This window comes from Camellia sinensis, chromosome 4, assembly GCF_055761805.1.
Source record: "Camellia sinensis isolate YWXY chromosome 4, ASM5576180v1, whole genome shotgun sequence".
Classification (NCBI taxonomy): Eukaryota; Viridiplantae; Streptophyta; class Magnoliopsida; order Ericales; family Theaceae; genus Camellia; species Camellia sinensis.
Genome location: NC_138964.1, coordinates 114144927 through 114156927, shown reverse-complemented (window position 1 = coordinate 114156927; position 12001 = coordinate 114144927). Strand labels below are relative to the sequence as shown.

Sequence of the window (12001 nt, the reverse complement as noted above, 5' to 3'; positions counted from 1 at the left end):
GTATTTGTTTTATGGTTCTTTTGCAATTTGATTTCCATATTATTTTCTTAAGTCCCCAAGACAGTCTCCTCTTTGTTTTCAGGTTGTGGTTGTAAGTGCATTGTAATTGATAATGAGAATTATGAGGGTAAAAAAAAAAAAAAAAAAAAAAAAAAAAAAAAAAAAATTCCTTTTAGACAATGATAAATTACAAATACACCTCATGAGATTTAATTAAAATATGAATCATCTCTTGTAGTTTTGAAAATTACATTTCACCTACTGAGATTTTTAATTTCATAACAAATCGCCCCTTCTATTAATAAATCATCAAGTCAATTAACAGTTTTTAATGAGGTTAGAAATATGTTTCAATTAATAATTTAGGTAATTTTATTATTGTATAAGAGAGCAATTATGAATTTTATTTTTTTAGTTAATTCTATTAAATAAAAAATACTAACAATGAAGTATTTATAGACTATGCTTGGAACGGTTTTGGAATCATAGTTCTACCCTTACATTTTAGTATGATGTTTGGTTTGAGTTTTGAAAAATTAATTCCACCCCTCCTTTTGAAAACTCGTTTCAAGTGGGCTTTTAAATTTTGAAATTTTGCCTATCGGTCGTTCTCCTGGACGTCAGGCCGGTTGACCAAGTGCCAATTTTTTTTTTTTTTGGCACTTGTTTTTGTTTTTTTTTTTTAATAAAACAATATTTTTGGAATTTTTAAAATTTTTTTATGAGCGTTTAATAAATTTTTGAGTTGTGTGTTTGGTTATGAGTTGTAATTTTTTGTATCAGATATCATATGTCACATCAAAATTTTTTCACTCAATTCAAAACTCTTTTCAAAACTCTTTTACCAAATAAATTTTCTACACTCAAATCATTATTTCAAAACTCACAAACTCAAAATACAATTTATATTCTTAAATTATATTTAAAAAATTCTACCAAATGTTACCATAATTTTTTAAACCAAATACGATAATTTGTATTTTAAGCAAATTTGGGGGTGTATTTATAATTTACCTTTTAGACAAGTATCGTGTTTGTCTGGTAAGAGACTGCCCTGTTGCAAGTGATGTTGGGTTTTTCTGTCGAGCAAGGATCCTCTAGAGTGATTTTTCCCTAAAGTTTCCTAAAGTGCTACAGTGTATGGTTTAGATTTACTGGCAAGTCACATCAATTTTTCTGATGTGACTTGTCAGTAAATCTCAACCACACAATATAGCACTCTAGGAAACTTTAGGAAAATTTCACTCTAGAGGATCCTTGGTGTTTTCTGTCCATGGAAAAAAATAATTATTAGTTTATTTTGATCTTTTGGGAGTCATACGGTTCAATTGACATTTTGGTGTATGTTACTTGGTTTGTTTCCAATGGGTTTTCTTCGACAAACCAGCCGCTAGGTAGGAGAAACATTCATTTTGTTGGTTTTGATTTTCAGAAAATAATTTTTAAAAAATTTTATTTTTTTATTTTTCATATTTTAGTATTTTAAATAAATTTTTTTAAGATTTTAAATATAATCTTTAATTTTTAAATAAGCTTAATATAAATACACTTAAAAGGTATAATATTTTATGAAAAAAATCTTTAAAGAACTACACTATATAAAAAAAAGAAAAAAAATTCAGTATATTTTTCGTATTTTTATCAATTTATTAATTTTTAAAAATATTCTTTCATAAATATTTTATTATTTAAAAATATTTAAGTAAGGTGCATCTAAAAAAGTAAAAAAATTACTTAAAATTTTAAAAATATTCACTAAAAACAAAAAAAATACGAAAACTAAATAAAAACTCAATTTTTAGAAAATTAAATTAAAAAAACTGAAACCAAACGCACTAATTTGTCTTCAATATTGTAAACGTGTTGCAAAGAATTATTGGTACCGTTTGGTTTAATTTTTAAATTAATATTTGGATCAAAAAATTAAAAAATTTATTTGATTTATCAATTTTAAAACTCTTTTCAAAATTATTTCTCTCTCTCTCTCTCTTTTTTTCTCTCTCTCTCTCTTATATATATTTTTATTAATAAATCAATCAATCACATTTTATTTCTCCTCTGTCCTCTCTCCTCTCTCCTTTCATATTATATATATACATATTAATTAATCAAATTTTCTCTCACATTTATCTATTCAATTATAAAAAAAGAGAACAATGATATATCTTTCTAATTTTGAAACTCTAATTGAGTTCTAATGATATGTCAAGGGAAAAAAAAAATCAAAACATCACATCAATGGATGAGATCCACCCCCTAGAGCTCTCAAACATTTTTGAAAAAAAAAAATATAAATCATCCAAAATTAATTTTCAAAACTCATAACCAAATAAATTTTTAAATTTCTTTTTGATAACTTATATTTCAAAATACAACTCATTTTTTTTAAAAAAAACTAAGCTATTAAGTTTTGATAATCGATACTTGAGAAGCAATAAATGATTACGAGGAAAGAGCATAGAGAATTTTAGATTGGCATCTCTAGCCCGAAATCAAATTGGAGCATATTTTTGAATTTCTGTGAACTCACTATAAAACTTACATCAATAATTCTAACCGTTTAATGTGGAGGACTCGTTGAGTATTTTATCTCTGCAAATAATTACATTGATCGAATATTGATAGCCACTTAGTTGAATCAAATTTGTGTCAACACTAAGTATAATTATGATTTGATCAAGTGACCATTAATATTTAATTCATGTGATTTTTTACATAAATGAACTACTCCTTGAATTATCGAATAATAAGCCTAAAATGGGTTGGACGGGAACATCCGGTTAAAATACCCAACTAAAAACAGTTTGGATCCTTTTGGATTCAATGACGTGTGTAGTGTTATTATTAATGGGTAAGACTTGTCTCCAGTCTATTTTATGAATTAGATGGTATTATTAGGCTTGTGGAATTTACTAAGGATCCTATTTCGATAATCCAAACCGTTTAATATGTAAAGCTCGTCAAGTACTTTATTTCTGTGAAAAATAACGTTGATTAGATATCGATAGCTACTTGATCGGATTAGATATTTGTCTACAATTTTATTTTGAAAATTATATTTACCGTTGACAGAAATCCAATCAGATCAAATAGTTATCGATATCCGATCAACGTGATTTTTTATAGGAATAAAATACTAGACGAGTTCTATACATTAATTGGTTCGAATTATCGAAACAGGACCCATGATAATCCTCCGTAGTCCCAAAAGCACGTTCTAGTCCCCTCTTAAACTGAAGAGAAGGCTGCCCCCATTATTATTTAATTTAGATTCTTTGGTGGCAAAAAAAAAAAAAAAAAAAAAAGTAGGAGAATTTAACCCAAAAAAAAAAAAACACAAGGTTTAAATCTTAAAACAAAATAAGCTTTAAATTTTGGAAAATTTACCTATAAAACTCATCTTCAGAAATGGTGATCCGTTTAATCCTAAGAGTTTTTTTATAGACCAATTAGTCCTATTGATTTTGAAAAGAGAGATTTAATATATTATTTGAAAATTAGATTTCTTATTTCTATTATGTATTTTTATTTTTATTTTTTTTTATTTTTATTATGCTAGAAAGATAAAATACACAATTTATGGGAATCAAATTTGGAATTAACTTTTATATGAGAATCTTTTTTATTTTGAATGACTTGAAATGTGAGATTTTTCAAACATTTCAAAATTATTGTAAATGATTTGAAATGTGGGATTCTTCAAACATTTCAAAAGGAATACAAAAACTCATTAGTAAGTTTTGGACAAATGTATAATTTAAACTATAACACTCCAATGTAACACTCAAACATAACACTCCAATGTAAGACTTCAAAAAAACTCTTTAGTATACTTTTTCAAACGTAACACTCAAATGAAACGTTAAAAAAAAAACTCCTTAGTGTAACACTTAAATGTAAGATTTAAAAAAATTCCTTAATATATTTTTTCCAAACGTAACACTCAAATGTAACACTCCAAAAAATAACTCCTTAGTATACGTTTTCCAAACATAATCCTCAAATGTAAGACTTCAAAAAAACTCGTTAATATATTTTTTTCCAAACGTAACACTCAAATGTAACACTCTAAAAAAAACTTATTAGTGTAACACTCTAATGTAAGATTTCAAAAAAAAATTCTTAGTATACTTATTCCAAACTTCATACTCAAAAAAAAAAAAAAAAAAAAAAAAAAAAAAAACTACTTAGTGTAACACTCCAACGTAACACTAAAAAAAAACTCTTTAGTGTATTTTTTCTAAATGTAACGCTCCAAAAAAAGGATATGAGATTCTTCAAATCATTTGAAAAGGAGTACAAAAATTTCGTAGTAAGTTTTGAGCAAATGTATAATTTCAAACTGTGAGTGTTACGCTTGGAAAAGTATATGAAAGAGTTTTTTTTAATGTTTTTGTGTGTTATATTAGAGTGTCACGTTTGACATTACATTAATTAGAGCGTTACGTTTGGAAAAAGTACACTACGAAGTTTTTTTTTTTTTGGTGTTATATTGAAGAGTTACGTTTGAAAAAGTGTTACGTTTGGAAAGAGTACATTAAGGAGTTTTTTTGTGTGCTATATAGAGTGTGTTAAATTGAAGTGTTGTGTTTGGGAAAAGTTTGGAGTGTTATGTTTGGAAAAAATATACTAAAGAGTTTTTTAGTGTGTTACATTAGAGTGTTACGTTATTAGAGTATTATATTAGAGTATTATATTCTTGTTCGTAATGTGAGATTTGTTTCAGAAGGAAGAAAAATCCAAAATCTCTATAGTGTGGATTGTCCAAATCTGTAATTTCACATTTAGAGAAATCCATTTTTATTCCTAAAAAATTAAACCCATATGTGTAAGTGACTACCATTTTGTATAATTTTCAATTTAATGGGACTTTTGGGTTTATAAGAAAAAATGGAGGACTAAACAGTTTACAAGATCATATTTTGAGATTTATTGGTGCTTCACCCTTAAATTTTTAATTTTATCAATTTAAATTCTAATCTTTTGATCTATTTTTAATCTAAACTAATTTTCGTTAATTATACTCGATATAAGTATATAAAAAATATCTAAAATATCATTTTTATTAAATTTAATGATTAAATATTATTTTTTTATCAATTTATTTAACAAAAATAGATAAATAATTTAAATTAAAAACAAATCAAATGATTATGGTTTAAATTAAAAATTTATTTTATTACAAGACTAAAATCCTTAGTTTTATTTATTTATTTGTTTATTTGTTTATTTTATTTCTGTAATTTTTCCAAAAAAATAAAAATAAAAATAAATTTCAAGTACAGATGAATCCTTTCCATAGGTATCAGTGAGTTATTACTTTTTATTTTTCTTATACATATTTAATGGGAATCGGTGAGCTATTACGCTGTGTTTGGTTGGAGGATTTGAGGATGGATTTGGAAAGGGAAAGGAAAAAGTTAGGTGAAATGTGAATAAAATGTACTTACATTTCACCCAGTTTCACACACCTTTTCCCTTTCTCTTTCTAAATTCCTCCCCAAATCCCCCAACCAAACACAACATTAGTGTTATTTATAGGATGCCCCAATTCTTTCATATTTTTGCAAGCTATAATATGGTCATGCTCAAAGGTGTGATCCATTATGGATATATATTCTATTTACATATGTTCTATTTTTTCACTGCATTTATCACTCAATTCCCTACAATGGATGGGCCACATATGAAAATTAGCAAGATTGCCCAAATGATTTCACATTGCGATGCAATTTTTTCAAGAATTTAAAGTACAATTTTGATTGGTCAAAAATAAAATCATATCAATGTAAGGTCTCAAACCATTTTAAAGCATAGAAATATGAAAATTGTGTTAACATAAAAACATTGAATATGATAGTGTTAAATAAATAACGTAGAGTGTTCAATTAACAATATTAAAAAGATATTTAAATTATGAGTAAACTATAAATACACTCTAGAGATTTATCAAAATTATGAATTCTCTTATCATATTTTGAAAATTATAAATATTCCATTATCAGATTTTTTTTTCTTCAATTGACCTAACATGAAAAATTAAAATTACCCAAATACCCTCTAATAACAAAAAGAAATTATTATACTATTCTCATTTTCATCCACCCACTACCAAATTCCTTTCTCTACACCACCATAATATTCTCCAACTCTTTTCAACAACACATCAAATGCTTGTAGGCAAGAATGATGATAGTGCTAATCGAGAGTGGAAGGTTGTGTGATGGTTGGACAAAGTGGTATTGCTAATTGAGTGAAAATGAGAAATAAGAAAGGCGAGATAAAAAAAGAAAAAAAAAAGTATTTAACTTCATAAAGATTTCTATAGGTATTTTTGAAAAAAAAGTGTGTTGCTTACGTCACACACTTTGTTAATCCGACAATTCATTATCGGAGATACCTATTTGTTATGCGATTAGAAATCTCAAAAGGTAAGCTATAATTTCTCAAACATGAAAGGAGATTTTGTATTTTAATAAATTTTAAGGGGTGTATTTGTAAGTTATGCTTAAACTATTTGTGTAAAACCTTATTTTTTTTAATAGAAAATATAAGATTGGAGAAAAAAAAAGCTCCCCCATGAAACATGAAAAGTGGTATGAAATATGAATACATTATATTATTCAACAGTCTGAATATATTAAAGTCGTAAACTTGTAACCCAAAACTTGTAAAAGTAATTTCACACAATTACAAATTTACAAATTCACTCAGCATGCACACTCATTAGCTAGCTAGATCACTCAAGGTGATCAAATACAACAGAAAAACCATAAAAATAAAGATAAAGTAGGGTGAGAAACACACTCACATACATGGAACACACACCAATAAATAATAACTAGTACATAAATAAATTAGAAGCATTTACAACAGAGAATGTCCAAACAGCACTCGCAAGTCTCGTAGCAACAAAAGCAGCAACACATGGTGAATAAACTGCATCCAAAAATATTAAATGCACAACAACATCATGATACAATCATGCAATGAAAGAATACTTCTGGCATAAATAAAACTCAACATTTTTTTTTTTTCTTCCCATAGTTGATTTTTCAAAACAGATCTCCTTAGGGTAATGCTATGGTATATGCAAGGTTGGTAATCACAAATGTCATGACTTAAATCTTTTACGAGTCATAATTGAAAAAAACAAAATAGTTATAATCAAACATCGCAGCGGGTATAATAATTTTTTTGAATCATAATCAAAATAATACCATAACCAATATCATATTGAATCATCATTTATGCAACAATGTGTATAAACAAGTCATAACTAACACCCCAATAAATCACATCAAAGACTACAAAGGTTGTAATTAAGGGCATATGGGACACCCCCAAAAGGGATGGTACCATAAAATATCCCATGCTTAATCGCTACTGTTGCTCAAAATTATTATTATTTTTTGGATTAATTAGATTTTTTACCTTAATAATTTGACTCAGATTTTACTTTGATCTTTATAGTTTTAATTTGAACAATTTAGTCCGTATACTTTAAGTCCAGTTTTAATTTGGTCATTCTGTACAAATTTCCATTATTTTTCCTACATGTATACCTTAGGAGACTAATTGAAATTAGGTTTAAAATACATGTAAATTGTTCAATTTAAAATAATAAGAACTAAAATGAAACTTGCGTCAAATTATAAGAGTTATTAGCCCTTATTTTTGATAGAATTTTTGAAATCTCTATCATTGTTATTTTTTTTTTTTTTTAAGAGGAGTCAAAGGAAAGTGCAATGAAGGGGCAAAAGAAATAGGTAATTGGATCTTAGTGGAATTTTGAAAAAATAATTATATATTTATAAAAAAAATTTATAATTATAATTATACTTATTAATATTTATAAATTTTTTTATTGATTTGTAATTGTTTTTCTAAAATTTCACTGATTTGATATTTCCCCTCCCAAAAAAAAGGTTAGCTCTTGGAAAAGTGTTAAAAAAAAAAATTATATATATCAAAGATTTTTTTTAATAATTATCACAATTTTTTTTAGGGCAAATTATAAACACCCTTCTCGAGATTTGGTAAAAATACAGATTACCCCTTGTGGTTTGAGAAATTACAAATTACCCCTTGAGGGTCAAATTTTCATAACAAATTAGGGGAAATTAGGAGGGAATCTGTATGAAAATAAAAACCTCAGGGGGTAATTTGTTATGAAAATATAAACCTCAGTGGGCAAGATGTAATTTCTTAAACCACAGGAAAAAATTTATATTTTTACCAAATCTCAAGGGGGTGTTTGTAATTTGTCCTTTTTTTTATATAATTTTTGAGTGATGTAATTAAGATGGAATTGATTTAACTATTCTTGGGCCAACAAAAACACGTTTGGTCGGAGTAAAATCACAGAAGTAAGGGACTATCAATCCTCTAAGGCCACATTTGGTTGGCGGGTTAAATTAGAGGAGATTGTTAGTGAAGGGATGGTTAATGAAAAGATTGTTAGTGTGAGAATTATTAGTGAGGAGATTAAGTAAAAGTGTGTTTATTTTGATGATAATTGTTAGTGATAGGATTATTAAATTATTTTTGTATAAAATAAAAAAGAGTATATTTTTATGTAAAAAAAAAAAATGTAAAAACAAATATAAAAAAATTCAGAAATAACAGGGCTTCTGGTCAGAAGTCCAGGGGAACGACCGGACACACTCTAATCCTCGGATTATTTTTTTGATACCACCTTCTACCAAGCTAAGCTAATCCGCCCACTGATGGGGATTACTAAACCAAATGAAGTATCAATCCAATCTCTTCTATCACCACCAAACACGCTGTGGATAGGACCTACAACCAATCTAAGCTAATCTGGCCTCTGAAGCGGGAAAACAAACATGGCATAAGGGTCCGCTTGTTTTGGGAGATGAAAGAAGGAATGTGATTGAAATAGAGGTGAGACCCGCTAATATTGTATTTGTTTTGGCAGATGGAGAGAGGATTCATAAGCCCTCCGAAATAAGATGGGCCTTGGATGTTAGGATTGAGATGGATGCCAAAGACTTAGTATTATAAAATTAGTCTTCTAGCTCAGCTATTTTTTTTTTACATGTTGAGTATTTTTTTTGAACATTAATGTTTAATATTTTTGTATTTTTTATTAAGTAATGATCATATTTTTATTTGTTTTATTATTTTATATTTCTTTTATATAAAAATAATATAACAATCCTCACACTAATAATTATTATCAAAATAAACATAATTTTATTTAATCCCTTCACTATTAACTTTTTCATTATCAACCGCTTCCATTCTACTTTTAAAAAGAAACGACCGTAAAGGTGGGATTAACAATCTCATGAGTTTAGAGATGAAAAGACATTTTTTTCCCTACTTGCAAAAGTGACAAAACCATATTTTTATATAATGAAGACTTTTAAATCAATCGGAGAGACAACACTTGGAGGTGACAGACAGATGAAAGGAGGCAAGAGAATAAACTCGGGCTTGAACTTGACCCACAGTATGCCACCTAAGATTCAACTCTAATACCATTAAAATATCAACCGTGCAATGAGCTTCCCCGAATTCCCTCAATTTTTTTTTTTTTTTTTTTTTTTTTTTTTTTTTTTTTAGCAGAAAGAAGAAGAAGACGGAAGGGGAGGGGAAGGGGGAGGGGGAGAAAGGATGGGACTGGAGGAGGCCTTTCAGAAGCAGAGAAGGAGAAGAGGAGAAGGAAGGAGGGAGGAGGAGGAGGAGGAAGGAGGCAACTGCGACGGCGGGGCTGGGCTGCAACGACGACCGGCGGCTGGGCATCGGCGATCGACGATCGTCTTCTCTCTCTCTCTCTCTTTCTCTCTTCCCCTCTGCCTCTGCTTCTCTCCCTCTCCCTCTCCCCTGTTTCAGATCGAAAATGGAGGGGAAAAAAAAAAATCCCCAAAACGACCGTTTTGGGGATTAGGGGGATTAGGGGGGGCCAAATTCGAGCTCTCAAACATTATTCTTAAAATATTTAACTTAGGTCATGTTTGATTCACAAGATTAATAGTGAAATATTAATAATTCTATTAAATTAGTGTGATATTTACTATCCAATTATTAATATCCATTGGATTAATAATCCTACCCCTACCCTATTATTAACAATCCTACAAATTTGTTGGATTGATTATCCATTGGATTAATAATCCTAAACCAAAATGTTAAAATAAACATAGGATAACTGGGCTCACGAATTAATAATCTCAATCTCATACTCTAATCCACCTAATCAAACATGGCCTTAAAGTCCATTAGTTATGAATGGAGAGGCAACTCGAATGGAGAGGCAACTCAACTATATTAACCAAACCAAAATAATTTATTTTATATCTCTAATATAATATTATAACACTAGTAATTTTATCATTTAATCTTATCATATTCATAATCTTTTCCAACATATTTCAGCAATCAAACATGATCTTAGTGTTTAATTTATTAGACTTTTGTTTTGATGTTTTTGTTGGAAGATATAATTTTTATAAAAAATAAAAATACAATTCTTCAATTTTTATAACAGGAATATAACAACTGACATTTACATATCAATTAAATAAATAATATAACATAATATGTAAAATAGTTAGACTAACCATATATATATAGAAATATTCATGAAATAAATCATCAATATATTTTGTTGTTCTACAAAAATTATAGAATATTCATAAACTAAAGCGATAATCGAAAATTTTAAAAACTTAAGAGGACTACGACTCTCTTTCGCCCACTTCCAAAAATTCAAAGTACAAAATATTTTTTTCACACGGAGTAAAATTAATAGTAGGAGACTCGTGCACTTTCTTTCTTTTATCTTATAACTTACTTCGAAATTACATATATGCAAACTATTTCTAATTTAAATTAATTATTTTAAAAGAATAATTAAAAAGAAAAGTAGAACTTAAGAGAGAGAGAGAGAGAGAGAGAGAGAGAGAGAGAGAGAGAGAGAGAGAGAGGCAATACAGACCAAGCATAGAGGCAGCCTTTCTCCTCATGCCTTCGTTTGATATGATCAGTGTATGACATGGATTCAGAGGATGGAGCATCCATATCCCTTTAGCTCAAATTTCACTTTGTTAAATTCAGATACAAATTGGAAAAGTAAGAATTTGCAGTTTTATTTATAGAGAATTGGAGAAGTGAAGGGTGGTTTAGGATTCTTGAATCCAGTGGTGTATGCATTTGGCTGTTAGTTTAAATGTCTCTCTCTCTATTTATTGATCTTTCATTGTTGGAGGTATTATTATACAAACAATATTTATTTATGCTTTTGTTTTGTCATTTACAAATGAGAAACCTTATAATTAACCTTTTTTCTTTTTGTTATTAAGGAAATTTTGTTTGAAAATAATGCGCACAAATAATAGAATTATTTGGTGCAGTTTATTGAGCTAATTAAAGTTTATTCTGTTTTAAAAAATTGTGTCAAAATATTTGATACAATTTCTGATTACAACTTATGAGATAGAAATAACTTAAATAAATTTAAATAAGTTGATTATTGAAATACAAGCAGAAAAATGTTTTTAGCTTATTAACTTTACCCAGTGTTAGAAGTGTAGGTCAGAATTTTTGCTTGTGTGCGAGTTCGTGACTTACTGTTGTATGGTTGAGTAATCCTGCTATATAACAACCACTCAAGAGTGACCTCCGGGACTTTAGCTCTTTATAAGGTCTATTCTCAGAAGTTATCCTTATTTATATAATTAGGCTTTTTAACTTTAAATTTGTAAATGTTACACCAAATAAGCACAATATCTATATTTAGAATTAGCTTTAGTGACGAGACAACATCTTATTATTAATTAAGTATAATTTGTGTCAACAAGAGGAATGATAAGAATGATTAAAGGGCAATAATATGTCAACAGACTGTTAAAAAAAAAAAAATTGTCAAAATATATAGAACCGTGATTGGTAGCTCGAAACCCAACCCCCCGAATCACCCGAATTTGAAAAACGACGTCGTTTTTGCATTTTTAATTTTTTTTTTGTTCAATCA

At 28.0% G+C, this 12001-nt stretch overlaps 1 long non-coding RNA gene across 1 annotated transcript; it reads right to left on the bottom strand.

Moving 5' to 3' along the window:
• Window positions 1-6619: 6619 nt before the first annotated feature.
• LOC114308411 (uncharacterized) lies at window positions 6620-11231 on the bottom strand. The gene is made up of 2 exons (XR_003645477.2): window positions 10967-11231; window positions 6620-6939 (listed from the first exon to the last, which is right to left on the bottom strand). It is a non-coding gene; the product is annotated as an uncharacterized LOC114308411 (long non-coding RNA).
• Between the last annotated feature and the right edge of the window lie 770 nt (window positions 11232-12001).